General features: G+C 44.4%; 1 pseudogene; it reads right to left on the bottom strand.

Annotated features, from left to right (window-relative positions):
* Positions 1 to 120: 120 nt before the first annotated feature.
* LOC125024687 overlaps positions 121 to 7,500 on the bottom strand; it is an 8,039-nt pseudogene continuing 659 nt past the window's right edge.

Here is a 7,500-nt window from a genome sequence, read left to right as displayed (position 1 = left end):
CTTCTGCAATCGAAAACCTGCAACAGTGTACTTTTTAAAGATTTGATTTTCCCTTCAGGCGAGGGCGTGATGATGAAGCCCCTTGGTCTCTATCATTTTATATTTTTTCTCTCTCTCTTTTTCTTTTTATTGTTTTTTTTTTCTCTTTTTCTTTTTTCTTTTCCTTACTTTTTTTTTTTTTTTTTTTTTTTTTTTTTTTTTTATTGACGTTTTGGCTTATATTTGTGGTCTGCGAAAGGCTCGAGGCTCGCGAAATGTCTTGCTGAGAAGGAAGAGAGCTTCTTGGGACAAATTGCGTTGTGACAGTTTGCTTGTTTTGCTGTTAAGACTTTCTAGTCTAATAATACCCGATATATATTACATTATAACCTCTATTTGCTCCCCCTGCTGATGAATCGTTCTAATCACCTCCCTAATTAGTGTGTAATTACGGGTATTCATCTCTGGTCTAATCATTAACTAATTGCCAACATCGTAAACAAATGTCATGAATAACGGTAATTATCGTACCCTTCGATCCCGACTGCGAGGGAATAACGCCCTTAAACAACAATTCTTTAGAGACGATAATCGCACCGCTCTTTCCCATCTATCGCGCTGCACAGCTGTTGACCTCTCGTTATCATTAAATTTATTCTTCTCAGGTATTATGCTCACATAAAGTAGCTATCAATTTTTTTTTTTTTAAATTATTTTCCTCTCTGCTCTTATTTTCCACTGTATTAGTTATTTGCGATCAAGATATCGTTCGTAACATTAAGTACACCGGTTAACCCTCGACCGACAGTTGCTAATAATGGTTAATCGATAGACCATTTGTGTTTTAACAACTCTCTTCGGATATTGAGAAAGGGTGCGATTTCCTCTAAGATCTGGAGAACCATGTGTAAGTGATCGGCGTGTGTGTGTGTGTGTGTGTGTGTGTGTGTGTGCTTGTGTGTGTGTGTGTGTGTGTGTGTGTGTGTGTGCGTCTGTGCGTGTGTGTAAGCGTGTGTCCGTGTGTGTGTGTGTCCGTGTGTGTGTGTGTGCGTGTGAGTGCGTGTGTGTCTGTGTGTGTGTGTGTGATTAATCATAATTATTAGCTGTATTCATAATTTACACACATATATTTATAGACCAACCAAAACAATGATACAAAACACAATAACACGAATTCAGCTAATTGTCAAAACCTTGACAATTATATGACAATGATAACTACCACATTCCTCGATAATGATAGACATTCATCAGCTCAATTATATAAAATTAATATAATCAGTCAATTCCTTAAAGATAATGACACTTGAAGATAATGATTAGCAAGGATATTAATGTAATCCAACGCTTATATTGATAACGATATCGATTATGAAAATATAACAAGTTGTAATAATTATAATAAATAACAAAATAACGGCAATGATACATAGCAATGCTAATGATGATAATATTGATAAAGATGATAATGATGGTTATTTTGATAATGATAATGATGATAATATTGATAATGATGTCATTTTGATAATGATGATAATGAAATGGTAGTATTGATAATAACTGTGACACAATCCTAATGCAATAATGATAATAATAATAGCGATAGTGGTATTATATCATCATAATGCTTATCCTCTTTGCAATTATATACTACTAACAATCACGCTAATGAAAACTAACGATAATGGTGATAACATTGATTGCATGATTGATATAATAACAATAATATCATAATATATTATCATATATTATTTTATCATTATCATTTTATCATTATGATATTTACCAACATTAAAACTGATATCATTTTGTCAACATCATAAGAACCGATATCTCTATCATTATCATTGCTGTTAATATCATTATAATTATCCTAATTTGCATATTACTATCACCTTTTATCAATGTTACAATTACTGTTATTACTCTCATGATTATGCTTATTACTGATATTAGTATTGTTCTTATTTTCAAATTAATGTGGTTACTACCTTTTTTTTTTTTTGTTTTGTTTTTTATCAATATTACCAGATAACTGTACTATTAAACAGACAGAAATAGAATATATCAACGCACAAACAGATAAACACACAAACAAGACACAAAGACACACACAAACAAAAACACATAAACGAACACATACACTCACGCGCTCGAACACATACACTCACGCACACAAACAAGACACAAAGACACACACAAACAAAAACACACAAACGAACACATACACTCACGCGCTCGGACGAACAAGCAAAAACAAGCAAACACACATTTTTTTCCCCCGAAGAGGAGAAAAAAAAAAACGATAAAAAAGGGAAAAGAAAAGAACAACAACAAAAAAAAGGTACCGTTTCTTTATTCAAATGCTCACGGCTCAGTTCCTTCAGTAATGTCTCTATGATGATAGCAGATGTTGACATAATTACGAACTGGACCTAATTAAGGGTAATCTATTAGTCTGTCTACCTGAGGACGCAGAGGGCAGGTGCGAGGGAGGAAAGGAGGGAGGATGAGGGGAAATAGAGGGATGGAGGGAAGGATGGAGGGAAGGAGGAAAGGCAAGGAGGGAGGTAGGGCAAGGTGAGAGATGGGAGGGAGGGAGGGCAAGGTGAGAGATGGGAGGGAGGGAGGGAGAAAGGGAGGGACGGCTAGGGGAGAGAGAGGGTGGGAAGGATAGAGGGGGAGAGGGAGGGTAAAGTGAGGGGTGGGAGGGAAGGAGAGAGGTTGAGGGGGAGTGAAGGAAATTGGATGGAGGGAGGGAGGGATAGACGGGAGAGAAGGTAAGAGGAAACTGATGAATGGATGGATGGATGGAGGGAGGGATAATGGAATGAATGAATTAATGAAAGGATGGATGGAGAGAGCGAAAGAGGGAGGAAAGATTCAGCGAAAGAGAAGGAGCGAGCGAGAGAGAGAGAGAGAGAGAGAGAGAGAGAGAGAGAGAGAGAGAGAGAGAGAGAGAGAGAGAGAGAGAGAGAGAGAGAGAGAGAGAGAGAAAAAAAGTGAAACACGAAGAAAATTGGAAGAAAAAAACGAAGATAGTCAGGAACATCACAGACGTGGAATAAATACAAACAATTTACAATATATAATTCCTCTAAAGCAAATGCAAACCAAACGAAACACGAATAGTGGGAATAGTGAACGAAATACGATGAATCAAAATAGTAAAGTGATTTATGAATAAGGTAATGAATAATAAAAAAAAAAAACGAAAGAAAATGAGCAAACCTTAATAAGAAAAATAAACACAAATAAAGATACATTATTCACACACACACACACACACACATCTATCTATCTATCAATCTATCTATCTATCTATATATAATGAAAAAAACAAACTTGGAAACCCGAAAACGTAATGAAATAATGAATTAGCAACAGAGTGGTAGTTACGCCGACAACAACAATAGATTAACTAGCCAGTGTCCGGGGGTTGTTATGTCACGGATCGCTTGGTAGTTAAATGGGGAAGGGAAGGGTGGGGAGAGGGGAGGAGGGGAGGGATGGGGACAGGGGAGAGGGGAGGAGGGGGAGAGGAGAGAGATGAGAGATGGGAGGAGGGGGAGAGGAGAGATGGGAGGGATGGGAGGAGGGGGGAGAGGAGAGAGGAGAGAGGGGGGGGTTGAGGGATAGGGAAAGGGGTGAGGGATAGGGAGAGGGAAGGAGGGGGGGAGGCGGAGAGGGGAGGGATGGGGAGAGGGGAAAGGGGAGGAGGGGGGAGGAGGGGGAGGGGGAGATGGGAGGAGGGGGAGAGGGGAGATGGGAGGAGGGGAGGGATGGGGAGAGGGGAGGGATGGGATGAGGGGAGAGGAGAGAGGAGAGAGGAGAGAGGGAAGGGGTGAGGGATGGGGAGAGGGGAGGGATGGGATGAGGGGGAGAGGGGAGGAAGGGGAGAGGAGAGAGGAGAGAGGGGAGGGGTGAGGGATGGGGAGAGGGGAGGGATGGGGGGAGGCGAAAGGAGGAGGGGGAGAGGGGAGGAAGGGGAGAGGAGAGAGGGGTGAGGGATAGGGAGGAGGTGGGGATGGGGACAGGGGAGGAGGGGGAGGGGAGAGCGGAGGGGGCAGGGGAGAGGGGAAAGTGGAGGGATGAAGGATGGGGAGAGGGGAGAGGAGCGAGGGGGAGGGGAGAGGAGAGAGGGGATGGGTGAAGGAAGGAGAGAGAAGAGTGGGGAGGAGGGGGAGAGGGGAGAGGTGAAGGACGGGGAGAGGGGAAGAGGGGAAGGGGAGAAAGCTGGGGAGAGGAAATAAAGGGGTGAGGGTGAATTGGGGGAAGGGAGAGAGTGGGGAGACGAGTGAGGGAAGAAAGGGGAGGGGAGAAAATGAAGAGGAGAGGGACAGATGCAGAGAAGGAAAAGAGGGGGGAATGGAGGGGAGAGAAGAAGAAGGAGGGGGGGAGGAGAATGAGTTGGGAAGTGGAGATAATTTGGGGGGGGGGAGGAGGGGGAGAAAGGGGTAAGGGGTGAAGGTCAGAAATGTGTGAGAGGGGGGAGGGAGGGGGGGGGGGAGGGGAGGCGAATAAACTGAAATTCATGATGATTACAGTACTTGCGGCGATAATAATGTGGTTGATGATAGCGATGGTCCTGATGATGATAAGGTGAGTAATGATAAAGATGACACTAAATAATAAAAGTAATAACAACACTAACGATGATATCAATTATAATGAGAAAAAAAAAAAATCTTCGACGAGAGATAAGATTAGATTTATAATGAATTAAATGTGTTATGACGCGCACACAATGACGAATGAAAAACGAGACTGGAATTACGCAATGAATGATGCACAACAGAGAGAGAGAATAAGATATAGATAGATATAATATAATAGATAGATAGATATAGCGAGAGAGAAAGAGGGGGAGAAAGAGAGAGAGGGAAAGGGAGAAAGAGAGAGAGAGAGAGAGAGAGAGAGAGAGAGAGAGAGAGAGAGAGAGAGAGAGAGAGAGAGAGAGAGAGAGAGAGAGAAACAGACAGACACGCAAAGACAAAGAGAAAGCGAAATAGAGAGAGAGAGAATATAAAGATACACCGAGAAGAAACAGAGGTTGATCTAAGAGATAAGAAATTACTAAGCCACAAATATTTATGTTCATTCCATCTCGCCCTGGCCCTCTGGCGGCGGCGAGGCGAAACTGCCCCACCTGTTGACTCGCCCGGGGCGCCCCTGGCGGCCGGCGGCGCGGCGCCTGGTTGCCGCTCGCCTGGTTGCTGTTTGGCTGTTTGCTTGGCTGGTTGCGTGGTTGCTGCGTCGGGCCGCTGTTTGGCTGTTTGCTTGGCTGGTTGCTGTTTGGTTGACTGGTTGCTTGGTTGCTGCGTCGGCCGCTGTTTGGTTGTTTGCTTGGCTGGTTGCGTGGTTGCTGCGTCGGCCGCAGTTTGGTTGTTTGCTTGGCTGGTTGCGTGGTTGCTGCGTCGGCCGCTGTTTGGTTGTTTGCTTGGCTGGTTGCGTGGTTGCTGCGTCGGCCGCTGTTTGGTTGTTTGCTTGGCTGGTTGCGTGGTTGCTGCGTCGGCCGCTGTTTGGTTGTTTGCTTGGCTGGTTGCGTGGTTGCTGCGTCGGGTCGCTGTTTGGCTGTTTGCTTGGCTGGTTGCGTGGTTGCTGCGTCGGGCCGCTGTTTGGCTGTTTGCTTGGCTGGTTGCTGTTTGGTTGACTGGTTGCTTGGTTGCTGCGTCGGCCGCTGTTTGGTTGTTTGCTTGGCTGGTTGCGTGGTTGCTGCGTCGGCCGCTGTTTGGTTGTTTGCTTGGCTGGTTGCGTGGTTGCTGCGTCGGCCGCTGTTTGGTTGTTTGCTTGGCTGGTTGCGTGGTTGCTGCGTCGGCCGCTGTTTGGTTGTTTGCTTGGCTGGTTGCGTGGTTGCTGCGTCGGCCGCTGTTTGGTTGTTTGCTTGGCTGGTTGCGTGGTTGCTGCGTCGGGCCGCTGTTTGGCTGTTTGCTTGGCTGGTTGCTGTTTGGTTGACTGGTTGCGTGGTTGCTGCGTCGAGATGGTTGCTGTTTGGTTGTTTGCTTGGCTGGTTGCGTGGTTGCTGCGTCGGGTCGCTGTTTGGCTGTTTGCTTGGCTGGTTGCGTGGTTGCTGCGTCGGCCGCTGTTTGGTTGTTTGCTTGGCTGGTTGCGTGGTTGCTGCGTCGGCCGCTGTTTGGTTGTTTGCTTAACCGGTTGCGTGGTTGCTGCGTCGGCCGCTGTTTGGTTGTTTGCTTGACTGGTTGCGTCGTTGCTTCGTCGGGCCGCTGTTTGGCTGTTTGCTTGGCTGGTTGCTGTTTGGTTGACTGGTTGCGTGGTTGCTGCGTCGAGATGGTTGCTGTTTGGTTGTTTGCTTGGCTGGTTGCGTGGTTGCTGCGTCGGGTCGCTGTTTGGTTGTTTGCTTGACTGGTTGTTTGGTTGCCTCGTCGGGCCGCTGTTTGGCTGTTTGCTTTAATGGTTGCTGCTTGGTTGTTTGCTTGACTGGTTGCTGTTTAGTTGTTTGCTTGATTGGTAGCTGTTTGGTTGTTTGCTTGACTGGTAGCTGTTTGGTTGTTTGCTTGACTGGTAGCTGTTTGGTTGTTTGCTTGACTGGTTGCTGCTTGGTTGTTTGCTTTGACCGTGTGGTTGTTTACTGTGAATATCTAGTTGCTAGTTTGGTTGTTTGGTTGAATATCTGGTTGCTTGTTTGACCGTGTGGTTGTTTGGTTGAATATCTGGTTGCTTGTTTGACCGTGTGGTTGTTTGGTTGAATATAAGGTTTGACTGTGTGGTTGTTTGGTTGAATATAAGGTTGCTTGTTTGACTGTGTGGTTGTTTGGTTGAATATAAGGTTGCTTGTTTGACTGTGTGGTTGTTTGGTTGAATATAAGGTTGGTTGTTTGGTTGAATATAAGGTTGCTTGTTTGACTGTGTGGTTGTTTGGTTTAATATAAGGTTGCTTGTTTGACTGTGTGGTTGTTTGGTTGAATATAAGGTTGCTTGTTTGACTGTGTGGTTGTTTGGTTGAATATATGGTTGCTTGTTTGATTGGTTGTTTGATTATTGTTTTTTTTCTGGTTAAGCTGTTAGTCTATCTGTTCATTCTTTGCTTGTCTGCTTGTTTATCTTTTTGTTTGGTTGTTTGGTGTTTCTTCGCTTATTTAGTTGTTTGTCTTTGTGTTTCATGATTGTTTGTGTCTGGTTGCTTATGCTTGTTTGGTTGTTTATATGTTTATCTCTGCGTATGTTTGGTTGTTTCTTCGCTTGTTTGGTTGTGTCGGATTGTTTGTTTTCCGTTTGTTTCGCTCGTCTGGTTGAGTTGTTTGTCTGTCTATTGGTCTGTCTATCGGTTCGTCGGTGTCTGTTCTCTATTGCCTCTCTGTTCTTTGTTTTCGTTGTTTTCCTGTTTATGTTTTTTTTATGTTTTGTGTTTGTTTGTTTGCTCCTCTCTGTCTCTCTTTGTTTTGTTTTTTTCTTTTTTCTCGTTCTCTTTCTCTCTTTTTCTCTTTCTCTCTCATTCTCTCTCTCTCTCTCTTTCTCTCTCTCTCCTTTTTTCTCTCTTTCTTTCTCTCTCTCTCTCTCTTT

This window comes from Penaeus chinensis, unplaced genomic scaffold (assembly GCF_019202785.1).
Source record: "Penaeus chinensis breed Huanghai No. 1 unplaced genomic scaffold, ASM1920278v2 CTG_3356, whole genome shotgun sequence".
In the NCBI taxonomy this organism is placed as follows: Eukaryota; Metazoa; Arthropoda; class Malacostraca; order Decapoda; family Penaeidae; genus Penaeus; species Penaeus chinensis.
Note: the sequence above shows the minus strand (reverse complement) of the source record. Positions and strands in the feature narration are given on the sequence as shown.